The 17841-nt window shown below is 37.1% G+C and overlaps 1 long non-coding RNA gene across 5 annotated transcripts in view; it reads right to left on the reverse strand.

Annotated features, from left to right (window-relative positions):
- LOC148057292 (uncharacterized) overlaps positions 1 to 17841 on the reverse strand; it is an 86240-nt gene that overhangs the window by 60846 nt on the left and 7553 nt on the right. For 2 of the 5 annotated variants that reach the window (XR_015703324.1, XR_015703322.1), the window contains exons 3-5: positions 4419 to 4507; positions 3386 to 3559; positions 1598 to 1759 (exon numbers count right to left, since the gene is read on the reverse strand). This is a non-coding gene — a long non-coding RNA (uncharacterized LOC148057292). Of the gene's footprint in view, positions 1 to 1597; positions 1760 to 3385; positions 3560 to 4418; positions 4508 to 8874; positions 9042 to 9790; positions 9908 to 17841 lie in introns of those variants that run through there. The other 3 variants (XR_015703329.1, XR_015703328.1, XR_015703327.1) reach the window with 3 other exon arrangements.

A 17841-nucleotide genomic window follows, 5' to 3' on the forward strand; every position in this document is an offset into this window, starting at 1 on the left:
CCCCCAGGTTTGAGTCCTGCATTTCTACACAAATATGTACACAGCAGTCAATCTGCAAATGCACAATAAATTCACAGAGTCCTGACAACGTTTGATTTATAAAGTTCAGCTGTACTGTGTGTGCACAATAATCCCTTCCCATAACTGAGGAGTAAACAACAAAGAATAGGTAAGAGCAGACGGCCTTCCTCAAAGTAATTAATTCAGCCCACAGCTAGTTTTTGGCTGACATCTTTCTTGACAACATATCAAACTTCAGCAACTGATGCAAGGTGGATTAATAACACTGGTGGCAGCAGCTAACCCTTTCCATCACTCCTCCAAGTAGCCATTCCTATTTGTGCTTCACAGAAGATAATATCCAATGGCAAACTACAGAGCAATCCGGCTGTGTGGGCAGATTGGATGCAAATTAATTCTGTAGGTGAAGCACCATGATACAGGTGGAGCATTCGCCTTTCTTTGTTCTTGACTTTTTTGAACACTTCTGACCAAGAATCACCTTTTGGGTTTATATTTGTGTATTAGCTTTAGAGCAGAAACCTGATCCATGACCACAAATTATTTGATAATAACCCACATCAATAATTTATTGTTCCTTATTGCAAAGAAGAGATCTCCCTTGCTGCTGATCTGAGGAGGGGGGGAAATACTTCAGCACTACTGAAAATATAAGCTCATTAGCACTATCATTTCTCAGTCCTATGCGATGTAATGCTTCCCTATCTCTCAATCAAGCTCTCTTGAAAGGATACCATCTTTCCCAGATGGCAGGGAAGTACTGGTGCACTTTAATCTGGCTGCATTTATACTGGAAATTCCTACAAACACTGTGGAAGTGTTTTAACTAAGAAAGAACAATTACAGTTCACCATAGGTCAAAAGGCCACATATTATGTGTTCAGTATTAGTATTCACTTAATCCTTTTCAAATCCAGTAAACATCATTGAAGAAAATGATAAATATTTATGCTTTCAACAGTGAAAGGTCAAATTATTTTTTCTGCTTTTCATTTCTCAATGTTAATGCATACTCAAAAGGAATATATTTTATGAAAAAAGCCCCCAAACTCGGCAGAAATTGAAACTTGCAGAGAAATTACTCTACAGATTCCTTCACCAAACCATATTAAAATAACTATTTTAACCTTCACAGCAACCACCAGCCATCAACAATTTCAGTAACAGTAAGCAAAATCTGTCAAAAAATTGTATATTAATCACTTTCTAAGCCACACATGCTTATGTATCCTAAGTCATCACTACTGATTACAGTCCCTGTAAACACAAGAAATTCTAGTTTCATTTTCATATTCATCCACTGTAAATTAGACCTATCAAATTCCATCTTCAGAAAAAAATACCAAGATTTACAAAAATCAGCCATGAATGATACGCACAGCATAGTTACGAAAAAGATGTGTCGGGAAAATTCTCTCAGGTGAAAAAAGAATTTGACAGAGTTAGATGCAAAAGATGATCATTCGATGGGAGTATATAAAAAAATCTCTCTTTTTAGCCCATGTTCTGTTCTTAATAACAGAAATATTTAACAGACGATCAAGACCTAAATTATGTAAACGATACCACCACATACCTGAGAATTTTGCCAGATACAGGTTATGAGGATGGAGCAGAGGGACCAGGCTCAAGTACACTTCAGTCTTCAGGGTGGGGACTGCAAGGTGCAACCAAATAATTGTGGATAGCAGGCTATTTCACATACATTCATGTGGAATTTTAACACTTTTCCATCAAACTGAAAAGGCAAAAAAAAAAAAAAAAAAGTGAGGAGGAGTATAGATACATACTTTAGGGATTTTCTCTCTCTTTGGCCCTCAATTCAGAAAATGTACAAAGATAAACAATATCCAAAGGGTGCTGGATGTATTGGTCAAAGGTGGGGAGGAAGGGCACAAGTATGTGGGGAAGTATTTTGGTATGATTAACAATGAGTAGGTCTTCCACCTACAGATTTTAAGTACCATATATCAAGAATGGAGACTGTTTTTCATAGAAAAGGGTTATCTGATTTAGTCAAGTGCAGGAATCCCTCTAAGACCCCCCAACAACCACAGCATCTGAAAGCATTGTATTTGCTGATGTGCATAGTCAGGGACATTAACTCCACTACTCCAAGATTTCAGATTATATTATGGAAAGTAAATGTATACAAATTCCACAAATCTCAATATATTTGACAGGCAGCAGAAATACACATAATACTCTGTTTTATTTGCCATGCATTTACACGTAAGTTATAATCAGCGCTTTCATCCCATGTCTACGACAGGGCACAGAGGAGTTGCAAGGACACAATTGAATGTAACCTACAACAAAATATTTAGCTAAGTGAATAATAACATGAATCCAGAGGCACCTATTGCAAGTAGTAGCTAGTTGGGTCTTTTTCTCAAAATCAAAAAGGATAAACTCTGTAGGAGGGGACACACTGAGAACATACACATGGTAGATTAAACTGGTCAAAGATGTGCTGCCTTAAAATAAATGCAATCCTCATGTTCTAGAAGGTGTTCCAGAAAGTCCTTGTGCTGCAGCAGCCACCATGTGCCAATGTGAAGAATACTGATTTTCATTTTTCTGGACTTTTAGCCAGATAAGCAAGCTTCTCTGTGTTACTCTGTAGAAAGGAATGACAGACAGCAAGCAATGCTTTAAGCTAACTATGAAATTACACCCTTAAATTGTTTTCCTTATTTTACAGAAAATGGTCCTGCTGTTTACAGTAGGCCTGTTTCCTGCAGATGAAGAGAAAGAGACGACACATGTGACACTAATATTTTGCACTGGACATTACTATTCTATACTTACATGACTGTGTTAAACTGGAAAGGGATGGAACTAGCTCAGTCCTTAAATAAAGCACAAGACCACCAGCATGAAGAATTGTAGTTCATGCAGGACCACAAATCAGGTCCACCGTGACATGGAACCTCAAGACAGAATTGCACCAGAGTGTAATTAAGGATTGTAAGTATAATTAAGGTTAATAATTGTGCCCCATTAAATAAGAATGACAGATAGACAGGCTTTTGCAGCAAGAAAATTGCCTAGCGCTTGAAGCTGGCAGCTTGCAGTTCACTTAGAAGGAACACAGTGGATGCGAGAAGTCAATGAGTCAGAACAGGAAAAGGTAAAATTGCAAAGAAAAACTGCAATGGTTCAAGGCAGGATTGACAGCCATAACTGTTGCGTCTTAGAAGTCTTTTTTAAAGCTTGTAGAAGTAATGCATCACACTTGTTCACAGAAAGTGTTGGTGGAAAGTCAATTCACTTTTTCTTGATACACCTCTGCAATTTCCATTTCAGAATTTTAAGCATGGTTGGTTGTTTGGGGATTTTAAAACTTTCAAACAAGACTCACATGACATGGACTTTTCATTTCCTTCTCCATATTCAGATGTACATTTCTGGGATATATGATGGATCAGAAAGTGGGTCTGCCTCAGATAACCCATTACTCTGACTTCAAGCTTGTGGGTGAGTTTGAGATCAGACAGTTAGGTAAAATCAAGTCAGTCGTGACCGCACCAGACATCTAAAGGAACAACAGGAAGACCTGGTCCAGAACTGATTATATATTTAGGAATAACTGGATATACTTACAGATTGTCATGTGTTCAACAAGAGAAATCAGAATCATGATTTTTGGGAGACAAAGCAGATGAGCAAACATCACTGAAGCAGCTGTAGTTTGCATTCAAACATGCACGGTGCATGCACACATTTGTCATAGAAGAATAATGGCCAATTACTACCAACTGCCATTTAATTAAAAATTACAGGGTAATGGGAGGAGGACATGGGCATACAAAATTCTTTGCTGGATCACTGCACCGTTTTCAGTGTCAGGATGCAAGGGAAATTCCAATTACAGTCAAATGTACCCAGAGGACTGAACTGCAGTATGTATTTGGAAGAGAAATTACATACTTAATATTGACTAAATCACAGAAAATTAGGATATGATCAGTAATCAATTTAATAACAGTAATAATCTTGCTATCAACATCAAACAGAAAACTAAGTCATTTAAACTTAGTGAGGACCTTCAAACTTGCTTTCTGTGCTATAACATCCCCTTTTCAAGTAACATAGGTGTTATAATGGAATTATGGCCTGGAAGATGCAAGGTAACATCCAAGCAAATGTCTACATGGTTTAAGGAAGGGGTAGAAAAGACCCTTCCTCCAGGAACTTGCAGCGAACCCACTCTCATTTCTGCAGCTTCAGAGGATATAAAGAAATGGAACATGCACATATACAATCAATTGCAAAGATGCCATTCTGGTCCTGAAAAGGTAACAGAAGTATGATAACAGCTACCATTTTCACAGATGTATTCGGCCATGCAGTAGGAACATTCCAGGATATTTGCAGTTCAAGAGAAGTCTTACCTGCTTTTACAGTGCTGTGTTACAGGCTTTTTTCATTAGGTTGAGTGAGCTGGTGGTCTTATGTTCATCAGAGATGCTGAACACAACCACTGTGATAACAAATGCACAAGCTATCTCAGAAAGACTGGAAATTTTCTAAGTAGGATTTTCTAATTTTGACACATTAACAGAGTGGCAATGAAAGAAAAGAGGTTCTTTATTTGACTTCCAAGAAAAGGTTTAGTAATCTCAAATTGACCTGACCACCACTCCGTAATGACACTTCACACCAAAACATCTATACAGTTCTTAGTGTCATATAATGGTCAACAGTATTTCAAGAGCCACATAGCAACTGGTCAAACAGCCGATTGAGCCTAATGAATTAATCACCTGTTCAAATAATAAATGCATGTGGGAATTGGTGCCTATACTAGTTTAAAGATAAAACACAGCTACTCTCCCTTATGAGTTACTATACTTGACACCAGCATCACAAAAAAATTGTGTGAAAAGAGCTAGTTGTCGGGAAACACTCTCACTCCCAAATTAATGCGACAACGTCAGTTTGTAAGCGTCCGTAACAGTGGCAACCTACATCTGTATGCTGTAACTGTGAAGTTTATACCTGGAGTTGTTCAGCAAAAAGTCATTTATTCATTCAGGAATTACTTCCACATTGTTTATATAATGTCACAGAGGAATACCACTAATGTACATGCATGAACACTCAGAATACTTAAACTATGACTACTCCTTCTTCCCTTTGTTGCACTGTCACTATGCATCTTTGAAATAATATGGAAACCCTAATCACAGGTCCATACCAATGCACCCAAAGGATTTCCTAACATTTCATTTGTCCACCAGGAAATGGTAAAAGGTTCACTATGAAGAGGTGTCCACATGATAAGTAAGTGCAAGTAAGTGTACTGAGAAGGCCAATGGAAGTTAGAGAGCTGGCAATGTTGACATGTAAAGAAAAACATTTGAAAATTAAAAATACACAATTTCACTACAGAGGATTAAGAAGCAACACAGCCAGCCATTGTGATACTAATAATTACACATAATAATAACACTGATTTTTAGAATTATTAAACAATTACTTTTGAAAAGAAAAATAAATTACAAGGAATAATAACAAAAACAAGTAAAGAAAAAAATCCAGCTGAGCATCATGAAAAACTGCTTGGCAATGAGATCTGCAAAGCAGTACAAAAGCATCCCAAGGGAAGTAGTGGAATCTCCATCATTTGGGATATTTAAAACCAAACTGGACAAAAGGTTGGAAAATGTCCTGTAGGGAATAGTCCTGAATTTGTAAGGAGACAGACTGGATGACCTAACAGGTCTTTTTCCATCTGTAACGTCTATTACTCTGTAATTGTCTCATGTCCTCAATCCACACATTAAGCAATCCTCACATGGCTCCAGTGCCAAATGGTTTGGTTCCAAAGCTCCCACTCTTTACTCATCATTTAAGACTAGCAGAGCAAATCCTACTTAGGAATGAAAATGTTCATAGCAAAATCAACAAGGAAAAGAAATAATTCTGAGGCCCAACCATGTAATTTCTCTCACACCAGCGTTTTTCAAGCTGTGCTAGTGTGTACCATTCATAAAAGGGTACCATTAGGAGAACACAAACAGCTTCAAAACGGTATGCAGCTCTCCTCAATGCTTCTGCTTTTTAGTATGACTTGTATTTGTGAAATCAGCATTTATTAAATCCTGTTGCAAACTACGCACATCTCAGAAACTGATGAAAAATAATTCTGTAAAATCTCAACCCAGTTTTCTCAAGCTCTACGTTGATGACAGTTTCTTTCAGCTACAATAATTTAAGCAGTACCTACCTCTGTCTCATCCTCATCACTCAATCCGATTCTAGGCTGTTTACAAGTCTTATTTACATACCATAGGAAGCAGCAGGGAACAGGGAGTGCATTCATTATTACAGACTTTTCCCCTAAAGTTCTTTTCTACAGCTTCATAATCCATAGAACTACTTAAACTTGGAAAAATCAGAAAAAGCATTCTTTGATCAGGGACAGCTATTGTGTTTTCATAATGGAGAAACAGCATCAGGTTTCACATTTACAAATGAATGTGTTTCTGAGCATAAGTTTGATAAAGTTGGAGATAGAAATGTCTGAAAGTCTATCCCGCACACAAAGCTTTACAGCTTTGAGAAAACAAGCAGAGTTGTCAGATCACAGTCACACCTTGCTGAACACCTGCGAGATTCTTGGGCTTGCCTTTTTGTTTAACCAGAGGTGGTACTTTAAATGTTTGTGTTTAAAAGCTCTGTCATTCCCACAATTGCTCTATTTTATTGTTCATCAAAAGGAACATGCTATATTAGGAACATCTAAAAGTAAGCAATTTGCTTGTTTTGAACTGCGTTTTATTTAATAACAGTTCAAATCTATGGATTTTGAATTGATTGATTTCAATTTCCTAAATAAAAAGGCTTTACTTTGAAAAGGTTTCAAAATATTGAATTAAGTACTGTAAAATCAAGTCATGATTTATTGTCTCTTTGTAGAGCAGGTTAAATTTAAAAAATAATTGATGCTTTTTACTTTTTATAGTAATGTTAACATGTTTTTTACATTGTTTTCCAATTTGCTTCCTTTTATATTCACAGAGGGAGAATTAACCTGTTAGCATAGGCTAACTTAGATCCTTTCCTGGCGTAGTGGACAGAAGTTTGCACACAGCACACGTACTTCCAACTTGTTTACTTAATGTAGTTTACCAACGGATTTATATGACTAGAAGTTTGTCCATTTATTCCAGAATAAAAATACCCATACATAGACTTGTAAAGATATGCAATAGTTATAAGTTTAGGATATAATATTTCCCAGTATAGCCACAGTCTTTATTGTATTTGGTCTAAATCCCACATTTTTAAAACAGGGATGTTCCCATACATCTCAAGACATTTTGTTTTCACTGTAAGTATAAATTAATGTTACATACTCCTCTCAGACATTGCAAAGCACCAAAAAAAAAAAAATTTTCTAAACAGCATTGCACTTTCAAGTAAATACCTAAAATATTCAACTTAATTACATACAGATTCATTTATATCTAAGAGAAATTGATAAAAAAATATTTTCTACTTCCATTTGAAAGCTTAAAAATCACTACTTTAAAAAAATGTATCAAAAAGATATGAATGTGTGACAACCAAAAAGATCCAGAACAAAATTTCAAGTTAATATTAAAAAATTGACAAAAGAGGTACACAATGAGGTTATCTCTACTATCATGTTTGAAACAGAGAAAGAGAAACATTAGATCTCCTAAAATAAATCTTGTGATTGTCCTAAAAGAAAAGCAGTACAGGTAGAAAAGCTTTTACTATCTGCACAAAAACAACAAGAAGTTTACTAAACCAAACTGCTATAAAAATACCAAATAAACTAAAACTGAATAAAAATTAAAATCTAAAATGAACTGACTTAATTTATCTTTTCTATATTACCACCGGTGAAGAGTAAAAGAAAGTAAAATAACTGGGATGTTATATTGTTTTTTAACAGGATTTATCCCCAGTTACTGCATACTGCTAATTATGTGCTCCAGGAATCATTCTGAGAGAAGCACTGTGTAATATGGCAATGATGGCTTACAAAAGATGAGTAAAACAACAATAACAAAAAATATTTAACTACTCACAACATATAGCAACATGTAGCAGAAAGTCTATGGCTTTGCATGCATAGGGTGAAGTACTTACTGAAAACTGTTTATCTTATTTTTAGCATATTAGGAAGAACAACAAATATTACCATTTGAAACAGAGAAATCATAATAAATACACTAGCTATATCTGGTTTTGACACTAAAGAATAAAAATATAGTGCTGTATAGCGCTTTATTTTCCACTCTTGATTTTGCTTCATAGAAAGAAATACAATCTCTGATGGTACCTCATTGATACATCCTGAATTCCAAGTATAAATCACAGAAATATTGTATCCATATAAGAAGATGAATATAAGTATGTTACATATACAGGCATAAGTTAACAGGCAAATTCAAAATGTATTTAAAGCTTAAATTAAAATTTTAACCTTGACTATTCAAGCTATTTGTCCTTTAAACAGAGGGACCTAAAAGAAGTTTTTATTTTTGGAATTTTTTTCGACATTTTTTACATTTTAAATCTTTCCAGACTTCAGGGTTGAAACAGGCAAACTGTTTGTTTATATGGTGCACTATCTTCCTAAATCCATCGCCAACACCACCCCCCGCTCCGACATTACAACACATTAGTGGCAAAAAGCATAAACAGACGGAAGTAGAAGCACATCTTGTCACTGTGTGGAGAAAGTACTAAGCAGCACCAAAGACAAGCACTGGATATCACTAAGTAAACAGTAAATTAAGAACAAGCAAAAAATAAACACCTTTTGACATCAAAATATGAGTCATCTCACAGATCTAACTTTAAACTTACCCAGATCAACACATGCATGCAGGGGCATTAGCTTTAGAGGAGTTTCAGCTGCCCACATCAGCTGGCAAAGCTCTAGAAAATGGTCCCAGGGCAGAAACATCAGACATGCCCAAGAGTGATATGCTACTTGTTAGCTCAGCTAGACTTTACACAACACAGAGTTAGAACTAAAGAAAACAGATGATATGGCACTTGGTTAGCACACTCTATCTAGTAATTCATAAGCATGATAAAATTTGTTTCAGATTAAGAACAATTCGCCCATTCGTGATATTTCAATTACTTTTTAGATTCCTGTTTTTTTAGCTCTTCATTTTGAAAGTTTCATTTGAGGAAATCACATTACAATTCAATGTAGAGGTAAGCATTACTACTTTAATGCAAATGCACGTCAAGACTTCCCCCCCCCCCCCCCCCCGAGAATACAGTTCTAAAAACACCCTTTATCCCATATTCATATTTTGCTTTATGAATGGGTATACATGGAAGCTGCAGGGCTTGGCTGACTATCAACTCTTGCTGCCTCCAAAAGGAGAAAGCGGTTGTTTGAAAAGATGCTGCTTCTTGCAGCTGACAGCTGCTTCCTCTTCAAGTGCTCGGGTGTCTGCCTCTAATCTCTACTGCCACTGACTTCCATTTCAGGAGAATGAAGCACCTCCCATGGAGGGCAAGAGCATTTCTCTCTTTCTCAGCAGATGAAGTACTGTTCACTGATGCCAGTACTTAGCACCAACCTCTTTTCCTTCACATCTGTTGTTGCACTGTGAACTGACAGGCCAGGTTTCCCATCTTTCAGTAAGGTGGTCACTTTTGTATCCCTATCCACAGGAAACAAGGCAAAGGTTTCACTACGCCATGTGAATGACCTAATAAAAGCAGATGTGCTCAGACTGTAAATGAAGGATTAAGCAAGTACCTTCTTTCCATCTGTAGCCCAGGTACTCTGCTTTCATATTAGAGAAGGACATACTAAAGGAGCTGAAGATATGCTGAAGTGGTCACCTTAGAATTCACGATCAAACCTTTTTTCTCTCTAAAAAGATAAAACAGGTATGGTTAACTATACTGGTAGTCTATACATCTACTAACTGCACACAAGTCAAAATATGAGAGGCAGAGTCATAAGAACTAATGTTAGAATCACAGAATCATAGAATGGTTTGGGTTGGAAGGGACCTGTAAAGGTCATCTCATCCAACCCCCCTGCAGTGATCAGGGACTTTGTCAACTCCATCAGGTTGCTCAGAGCCCCATCCAACCTGACTTTGAATGTTTCCAGGGATGCGGCATCTACCACCTCTCTGGGCAACCTGGTCCAGTGTTTCACCACCCTTGTCGTGAAAAATTTCTTCCTCATATCTAGTCTGAATCTACCCTCTTTTAGTTTAAAACCATTACCCCTTGCCCTATTGCAACAGGCCCTACTAAAAAGTCTGTCCCCATCTTTCTTATAAGCCCCCTTTAGGTATTGAAAGGCCACAATAAGGTCTTCCTGGAGCCTTCTCTTCTCCAGGCTGAACAACCCCAAGTCTCTCAGCTTTTCCTCATAGCAGAGGTGTTCCATCCCTCTGATCATTTTTGCGGCCCTCCTCTGGACCCACTCCAACAGGTCCATGTCTTTCCTGTACAGAGGGCTCCAGAGCTGGATGCAGTACTCCAGCTGGGGTCTCACCAGAGCAGTAGAGGGGCAGAATCACCTCCCTCGACCTGCTGGCCACGCTTCTTTTCATGCAACCCAGGATATGGTTGGGCTTCTGGGCTGCGAGTGCACACTGTCAACTCATGTCCAGCTTTTCATCCACCAGTACCCCCAAGTCCTTCTCCACAGGGCTGCTCTCAATGCCTTCACCCCCCAGCCTGTATTGATACCGAGGGTTGCCCCTACTGAGATGCAGAACCTTTCCCTTGGCCTTGTTGAACTTCATGATGTTCACATGGGCCCACTTCTCAAGCTTGTCCAGGTCCCTCTGGATGGCGTCCCGTCCCCCAGGCCTGTCAACTGCACCACTGAGCTTGGTGTTGTCTGCTTCATTTTTAGCTGGTTACTCTTTTTTTGTTGACTTGACCAGCAGTAATTAAAGTGAATTTGTCTGTCAGAGACAACATAGGCACAAAGGCTAGTATATGAGGTAGATGAATAAAATCCATTAAGAAACTAAACTAATGAACTCTAGTTAAAAGCAAGAATTCCCTAGCAAAATATTAATGCAGTTGCTCCAAAAGAAATCAAAATGCATTATACATTTAATTGACATTTCTTCCTGGCACAAACAGGAGAAATTCCTCAATAATAAAATCCTTCCAAGAAAGCCAACTGCAACTCCAAGGGCACACAGAGGCTATGAAATGCAGTTTTAATGTTAGAGACAACTAAACTAGCACTAAATCAGCTAGTGTATTTACATGGCACATTAAAATACTACAGAGAAACACTAGCTTCAGTCTTAATAACAGAATAAATTTGTTAGTAGCATGCTGCACATAGGCTAATTATTTTTGCATTGCAAGGTGCAGATATGCTTTTAAAATCCCCTCCCAGCTCCTATTTTCAATGGGAACATCTTCCTCCCATTAGCTAATTGAGTGCCGTACCTATGGCACATCATTCTGAGTGGATATCTAATAAATGAATGACAAGTCTTCTGTCACAGTATCATTCATGTTCAGGTCTACTGTGTTCTTCCTTTACCTTCCTTGCTAATCCAGTATTTTGCTCTTTCTCACATGGGCAAGGGCTCAAATTGTAGATTTATAGAACCTAAGGCTATGAAAAACATTATGATCATCTATGCTGACCTCCTGAATAATGCAGACAACAGAACTATATGATTCCAAATTAAATCTATAAACTCCTGCTAAAGCAACAGTTTATTGTATTAAATGACCTCCAGTTCCAATTTAAAAGACTTCAGGCTCTAAAGAGCCCATCATATTCGTATACCATTTGTTCCACTGGTTAAGTACCCTCACTATAAAATTAAATCTTATCTAGATCTGCCTAACTTCACCTACCATGCATTGATCTGCTTAGTATTCTACCAGATGCAAGAGCCTACTATCAGAAATCTCCTCTAGGTTTCTGTAAGTTTTAATTAACTCTTTTCCTAAACTTCTTTCATTAAATCAGCTTTCTAGTTTCTCTCAGTCATGGTGGGCTGAGGAAGATAATATTAATCCAATTTAGCAAATATTTTTGAGAATCAGTAAACCCAAAGCCTATGCAGAAATATATAGGCAAAAATAGACATTGAACACAGGAGCAGAAAGACAGAATACCAAGTAACCATAAAGCTGAAAAAAAAAATTGCTACAAAGAAATTTATGTTTATAGCAAGTCAGTAGTAATGATCTTACATTAGTTACCTAGTTTGCTTTCAAAAATGTATCATCGGACTAAGCAACTTTGTCGTTGGATTCTTTCAAAATATTCAGCTGTTTGAAGCAAAACTCTATTTTGATCGCCTAGATAATTTATACAGAAGTGAAATAGTCTTATTTGCACATGGATTGAAAATAAAAGAAAAATTAAGCTCATAACATTAAAAAAGGATCACCTCATTCAAAATTTTGGCATTTACCATGAGTTAAAATACTCACTTGTGTTTCAACTTTCAACATTATTTCATCACTTTTTTTTCCTAATTGTCATAATAAGCACGCCCGTGTAAGTTAATATGTATTGAAATAAAAACAACTAAACAGAATCAAAATGTTTAAAAAGTAGCCCCAAGGAACTGCTGCGGAAAAGGGCAAGCTTTCTTACTTTTATTAGAAGTTTAGACTGAACTACAGGTTAAAGGTTCTGTAACATACTAACAACACAGTTTCCTTTAGGATATAGCTTTTGGAAGCTTACCAAGAAAAATTTTAACTCCTTGTACAATTCTAACCCTGTTTGCTATACAAACTTCTTTGCCTCATTCAACTCCTTCCATAAACTCATGACTGCCACAAAGATTGAAAGAAGTGAAATTACTTTTCTAACTTACAGTGAAAATATAATATTTATAATTTTCTGCAGCTCCATCCTTTTCCCCATGTCGGCAGGATTTCATCTCCTTTGCAAAACACCAACACAGTTTAAAGTAAATAATGAATAATTATTGTATGAATATTTTAAAAATCAAGGTTCTATACAACATTGGATTCTATAAATTTTCTATGAGTGAGCTAAAACAGTATCACGTTTGACCAAACCAGATTTCACACAAAACTGATAATTATACAGAGTTATCCTTGAAGATTAAATCACTGAAAAAATGCTGAAACCTTATGATAAGCAACACAAAGAAATACTTTCGACAAAGTATGGAACCAGGAAATTATTTTCCAGAACAAGAAGAAAAATGCCATTAGGATAAAAATATAAAAGCGAAGTGACCTAACCAATTGTAACCAATGTAAAAATGAGACACTCTGTTCAGAGAGAGTGAGAACATTTTCTGAAGTGTTACATCAGTCAGAATAAAGTAGGCCATTTGAGAGAAGTCTGAATGAACAGAAAACTGGAATTTTAACAAGAAAATTCACATGTTGACCAGATCCTCATATTCCTAGGGAGTATGAACTAAATGTAAGTTTCAAAATTAATTTTTTTTTTTACCCAATGAGTACAGTTAATTTGTTAATTAGGAATTATAAGAGCTGTACTGTAAGAAAGAAGAACCACTAATTAAAAATATAAGAGAGACAGGACCTCAAATGCAATTTCTCTGCTGGCCTTTCCTATCAAATACCACTCTAAAAGGAACACTCCCATTAGATGCCTATATAAGACTAAAATTCACTGAAAAAATTCTTCCTTCGTAGTAAGCATCTCATTCATCCCATGAATGATAATGCAAATACCTTGCCTTCTACAAAAAAAAACAGCAGAGGAAAAGTTAGTGCCCGCCTTTTTTCTCCATAGTTTTGTATGGAAACAAGAGGTACGCATTATGTTATCTGTCCATTCATCCTGTTTTACTTACCTGTAAATGAGCACATTTTATAGGCTTTAAGTAGCAAGAGCTGCAGTGGTGACCTATATGGGAGGAGGTCATGAACCGCCATGTGCCAGTCAAAATTGGCTCCAGCTTGTCCCAAATGAGACAAAAATGGTGGAAAAAACTTCAATCTACCAGAGGAGCACACAGCATCCCTGCTCAGAAATATTTCAGACAGACAGAGGCAGGTGGGAGGGGCTGGAGACACACTTGGTGAGGACGGGGCACTCCAAGCCAAAAGGCAGCAGCAACACCCCCGAGGGACTGCGACTGAAGGCAAACCACAGCAGTGCAGGGACGCCCCTAAGGGACTGTGGGATCCACAGGTGAATGGTGGATCCATCGAATCACCAGATCCACCAGTGTGGACTGGTGATCCACACAGGAACCTTTGACACGGATTAGCAGACAGAAACCATCACACAGACCACCTCAACCTCCTGGCTGCCCATCGCCATACCAGAGGTGTTTGCATGGACTGAGTACAACTCATGGCAAAATAAGCGCAGTTGGGGTGGGGCAGGGGCAGACACAGATGTTTATGTAAGTGTGTGTCTAATTGCTTGTCATTTTCTTCTTCTCAACACCCAAAACAGTGATCAGAGATTAATGTTGGTTTGCAATAAATTATCTCAAGTAAAATTCCCCAACTCTAGATTGTCTCACCGACTATATTACCTTAAATTTTAATCCAGGGACCTAGTTCTACCAAATTTGAGAGCAATCGAGTTCCCAAAGATATTACAGCTGTTGTGGTACTCAGTAAATGGGGAGAGCCAGGGGACAGAAAGGTGGGAATAATCTCTGTTAATGCCCTAACTGATGGTAGAACAGGGAGACTTTAGATGTTATTCATTTGGACCACAGCCAGCAGGCCATTCAGCACACGCATTCTTTGGAATAAGCACAAACTTTGTTTGCAATAAGCCAGAGCGCATGATGCCTTTTGCCCAGCTAACAGAAGTGAAAGGAAGATGAAGGTACTACAAGCATATGTTTTCAAAAGGACATGAGAAAGAAATGTGAAAAACTGCAGTGGGATTCAAAAGATATCATAGGACTGAATGTATAAGGATATAAGGGATACTGCTTTAGAAAGCCCTAGGGAGATCTAGAGATAGTACTAAAAGATGCCAAAGAAAGAAGAAGGTAGCAAAAAGCTGGATTTTACAGTGGCAGGATGTAGGGGACATACAATACCAAAAAAAAAAAAAATTTAAAAAAAAAAAATCAAAGAAAATATACTTTGTTACTTCTCACTGAACAAAGTATTGCACTACTCTAACAATAGAGCATTAGCATGGAAAATGAGAGATATGGGTTATCTTCTCAATGTGAAGACGTACACTTTAATTCCATGGCACTCTAGCCACCAAGGATGGGCAGAGAATGGGGTACCACTCACTCTTCCTGCAGCTCCTGCTGTAGGTAGTCAGAAATGCACGACACCTGGGACCAAATATGCCATCATGGGAAGTTTGCCCTTCACATCCTTGCTCCCAAGAATGTTTACTTCTTCTGCAAGATCCACTCCTACACTCTTTCAGATTTCACTGTAAAATGACAGAAAGTTATCTTTGATGCCAATTATGGCAGCTTCCTTCATCACTCACTTGCTAATTATTTTTTTCTAACAATTTTGATACTACTTCTCATTCTGCCCTTACTATTGGTTGATGGTCCCTATAAGACTGTGCTACATTTTTAACTTTTACTGGGGGGAAAAAAAAGAAGTATTTTACCAATAGAATATTTTAACAAACTAATTAGTATGAACTTGAAAGCTATTAACTTATTGAAAAAGCTATTAATATATTTTCATTACGCTATCTTGCAAATTAAATATTATCTATGAGACTCTAGAATCAGGTCTTTATTCTGAGAGGAAATGTCTCTGCTAAGGAGATTAATTTTTTTTTTTTTTTAAATTAGAAAAATAAGGTAACTTGACAATGCGTATACATTTCCCTCGCACATATTTATAAGTGGTGTTTGTTGTACAGCAAGTATTTACAGACATCAGACTTTGCCCAGTTCTAAAACCTAGTATTTCAGTTCCCCAAGTGACAGATCCTTGCTTTTTGGCTGGCATGTTTTTATGCTTGTCCCAGACTGTACTTTTCATTTTTGTTAAACCAGGGAAAGAATTACACATATAGATGTCAAGAAAAATGTTGCATCCACTTCAGAAATGAAGTACATAGGAAATGCTTTGTACTTATTGAAAGCAGGGAAATGTTTTGCTTAAAAGCCTCATCACAATTTAACACAAAAGTTTGAAATAAGGCATATGGGATGAACTATCTCAATACTGTGTTTTCATGAATCCTGCAGAAATTCTCCCACCTTTGGCCAAGTTGTGAATCTCTGCAAATTATATTTTGCATATGCTCAGTAGAAAGTTCATTCCAAAAGCAAAAGCCTCTTAAAATAAACATCCCTACTGAGTATTCTCCAAACTGGAGATGAAGGAGCTAATCCAGCCCTTTGTAGTTGCCTCTGTTCCAGGCTATTACAATGCCAAAGACAAGAACAGACAGCAAGAGAACACTTCCTTCTGTGCCTTTTGTTCCTTCACTAATTGAGCACTGAGAGTTCACAGATGAGAGAAGCATAAAAGAGGGAAGAAAGACCAAAGACAATTAGGTAGATTAGACAGACAACTGCTACTGGAACAATGATACAAAAGGTCAGAGAAAAAAAAAAAAACAAAAACAAACCACAGCAGAAGGGGGAGAAACGAAGATGACACAGTTTTAGACCTGTATTTGCTCATGAAGGACAATGAGCAAAGTCAGGACAGAAAGTAAGGTGAGGCTATGGGTTAAGCAAGATGAGGAAAGATGCCAGGGAAAGAAAAGCTGCATTAAACAAGAGGGACACAGACAGATGTGGTCAGCTGAGAGGAGGTAGCGTGCAATTATGTACCTATATAATACATCCTGCTCAGAAACTAGAACTCAATCCAAGTTTACAACCTCAACAGTCTTCAGTGGTCAGCAAAGCATGTGCTTTAACAACCTCTAGAAGTTGGCCCATATACAGATGATTATTGTTAGTACTCTCACAAATTAAGTAGCAGATGTTTGCATTATCACAATGAACTATGTGAAGATCAATATAATTCCAGATAATGGATTTTTTTTTCCGTTTGCTTCACTTAAAAACTTAGCAGTTTATATTGATAAAACTACAATTTTTCTGAGTGATCGTTTTCTAACTGGATAATATTATTTCCCAAATTACTTTTATCCCTTCTTTCATGTCATAAATCACTGCTGGAGAAGCACTGGTATTATATCTAAAACTGACAAAGAGTTGAGCTGGCACCACCAGTAACAGGGTAAATATTTTTTAAAGATCTTTTTAGTGCTTTGCAGGAAATATCACCATCACTGCTCCGAACTAATAAATAACCCTGTTGTTGGATAAAACATTTACCGAATTTGTCCTTCCACAGAAAAATAAAATCTTATTGAATAAACCTGAGATACCAAGATCCCTCTGATTGTACATAATGAGGTGAAAAAATTAATCTATTTAATTTCCTTACCAAATACAGTCATTTGAGAAAAATATCCTTCACAGTAAGCCAATTTAAAAAAAAAAATAAAACAATATCGTAAAAGCAATCTTCGTATTTATCATGCTTTCCTAGTCTAGATAATCAGAAAGATAAGAGGGAGACCTGTTTTGATGAATGTGGCCCCATTTTTTTCATTCAAATGTTTTTATATTATTTTTCATTGGGAGGGTCATAAAAGAGCATGCCTTCTTCCTTAGTTGCATGCAACACTAAACTGAAGTTTACAGTGAAGTTTAGATTTTAATGTTGATTTTCGTATCGTCATCAAATAGAATGTAGACACACTGTAGTGCCCCTGCTCTCATGAAAACCTACACAAAGTAGGAGACACCTGTGCTTTGAGAATCAAGTTAGTGTACACAGTCCTGCAACGATCTAAAGGGACAAAGGATGCCA

This window comes from Nipponia nippon, unplaced genomic scaffold, assembly GCF_047370975.1.
Source record: "Nipponia nippon isolate SJK-2023a ecotype South Korea unplaced genomic scaffold, ASM4737097v1 scaffold_1, whole genome shotgun sequence".
In the NCBI taxonomy this organism is placed as follows: domain Eukaryota; kingdom Metazoa; phylum Chordata; class Aves; order Pelecaniformes; family Threskiornithidae; genus Nipponia; species Nipponia nippon.